Raw genomic sequence first — 2699 nt, 5'->3', positions numbered from 1 at the left:
GTCGGCAGCGGGGCCTATAAGCTGGAACGACTGGACGGCAAGGAAGTTCCCAGAACATGGAACGCGAGAAACCTAAGAAGGTTCTACTCCTAAAGGCCGAAGTACACCCGACGGGCAGGCGATGTGCCGGTTTAGTAAGCCCCGTTTCGTTTCATGTTGCATTACCTCCCATTAGTTGTTTCATTTCATGTTTATTTGCATTTCATCATGATATAATCGTGTTTAGGCTACGCTAGTTATCTCCTTTTTTCATTTCATATTTCAATATTATTCAAATTATTCAAATTACTTTACCAAGTAAAGGTAACCAATTCCATAACGACACGGCATCCCAGGATTGATCACCCCGGGAACCACTGAAGTTGTAAGCGCTACAACAAATGGCTGTTAAATAAGGCCAAGTTCCAAGCACTCAAACAAAAAGCCACAATCTGGCTTTGTTAATTACCAATGAAACGGTAAACAAGTGCAAGCAAATAGTTAATTACCAATAAAATGGTAAGCAAACACAGCCAGCAAATCCTTAAAATCGTAAACAAGCAATTTGTTATCTACCAACAAAACGGTAAAACAAGTTCGCTAAAACTACTCAAGTGTTCAAAGATCTACACAAATTACAAAAATCCAAACAAAATACAACAAGTGAGGTTACATCACTTATTCGGGATATTGACGATCTTGCCATCCTTAATGGTTTTAAAAATGCTGATAGCCGAGGTATCGAAATCGTGAGCTAACAGCTTCACTTGAGCCTTGATCGCTTCCTCGCTCACCAGGATGGCATTCTTACCTTGCTTCACGGTCTCTTTATACTTTTTCTTTAGCTCAACAGCCTCAGTCTTGGAAGCGGTCACCGACGAGAGGGCCTCATCACGCTCATTTTCGAGTTCCTTCACCCGACCTTGAGTAGCGTTAAGTTGGCTTTCCAGAGTAAGCTCTCGCCCGGTGAGCCATGCAACCGTCGCATCGGAGGTCTTAACCTTCTCTTCGGAAGCAGCCAACTGAGCCTGCAGTGATTTCACCTTAAGTTTGTACTTCTCATTGATGCTGACACATGATTGAAGCTTGTTTTCCATATTCCGAGCTCCCGCCAAGACGGGCTCCGCCTTCCTCGCTATAGCAGCTGCCCAGAGCAAGGTGCGGTACACCCACTTAGGTTGAGAGGCAAGATCCCTGCCAAGGAAGAAGTCCTCTGTGCCAGGTAGGAGATGGGAATCAATGAAGCTACTTGCATCAAAGTTCTTCTCCATCACTGTGAGGACCCTCTCAGGGCTGGAAGACGGTTTCCTCTTCCTCGGATTCTCGACGACGATAACCTTAGGTCCTCCACCATCCGTCTTAACCTCTTGTTAGGGACTCATACCAAAGCTGGTCCTAGCCACCTCTCCTTGTGTAGGCTGAGACTGGGCGGCAGCCTCGACAGCAGAAGGGGGAGGCACCTCGTTAGTACGGGTGGCAGAGTTATCATTGCTACCCCAAGCAGAAATGTGTTGAATAAAGCATCAAGTCCAACCTGCTCGCCAGCCATTGATACTGAAACAACGCACCAAAGCTTGTTGGTCGGTAAAACGATTAATAAAATAAAAAACAAAACAAAACAACATGAGCAAACAACCAAACGACCACATACCTATATAACTCCTAGCCACATATTGATCACCCATGAGGAGTGATAAACCACTATTTTATGATTTATCTTGTGCTCAATTGAGTGTTTTTATCAATTCTTCACCCACTTATTCATAAGATTTGCATGGTTTTATAATTCCTTCCTTATTCTATGATATATGTGAAAACATGTTTCCTATGCCTTAAAAAAATTTATTTTAATTATTCTTTATTACCATTCAATGCCGTGATTTGTGTGTTAAGTAATTTCAGGTTTCATAGGGCAGGAATGTCGTAGAAGAGAGAAAGAAAACACGCAAAAATGGAAGGAACACACAAAATGGAGTTTTGAAGAAAATGGCAGCGACGCGCACGCATGGACGATGCGGATGCGTGCCTAGCGCAAAACGCAAGCGACGCATACGCATGACTGACGCGTACGCGTGACAAGGAAAAACTCCAAATGATGCGCACGCGTGACCCACGTGCACGCGTGACGGACGCCACGTGCAAGAATCTACAGAAAATGCCCTCAGCGACTTCTGGGCCCTTTTTCGACCCAGATCCAAGCCCAGAAACACAGAATAGAGGCTGGATAATGGAGGAATCAAAGAGCGAACATTCATTATTCACAATTTTAGGTTTTTAGATATAGTTCTCTAGAGAGAGAGGCTCTCTCCTCTCTCTTAGGTTTTAGAATTAGGATTTCTCTTATTTTATGGTTATTTCTTCATGCCATGTTCAATGTTCCTTTACTTTAATTTTATGTTCTCTTCTACTTTTATTTATTCTAATGCTTTTACTTGTTAATTACTTATGTTGTTGATGAGCGGATAATTTGTACGCTTTTGGCATTGTTTTTAGTATGTTTTTGATATGATATAGTTAGTTTTTAGTATATTTTTATTAGTTTTTAGCTAAAATTCACTTTTCTGGACTTTACTATGAGTTTGTGTGTTTTTCTGTGATTTCAGGTATTTTCTGGCTGAAATTGAGGGACCTGAGCAAAAATCTGATTCAGAGACTAAAAAGGACTGCAGATGCTGTTGGATTCTGACCTCCCTGCACTCGAAGTAGATTTTCTGGAGCTA

This window comes from Arachis duranensis, chromosome 7 (assembly GCF_000817695.3).
Source record: "Arachis duranensis cultivar V14167 chromosome 7, aradu.V14167.gnm2.J7QH, whole genome shotgun sequence".
NCBI lineage: Eukaryota > Viridiplantae > Streptophyta > Magnoliopsida > Fabales > Fabaceae > Arachis > Arachis duranensis.
The sequence above is the reverse complement of the archived record's forward strand: the minus strand, read 5'-3'. Positions refer to the sequence as shown.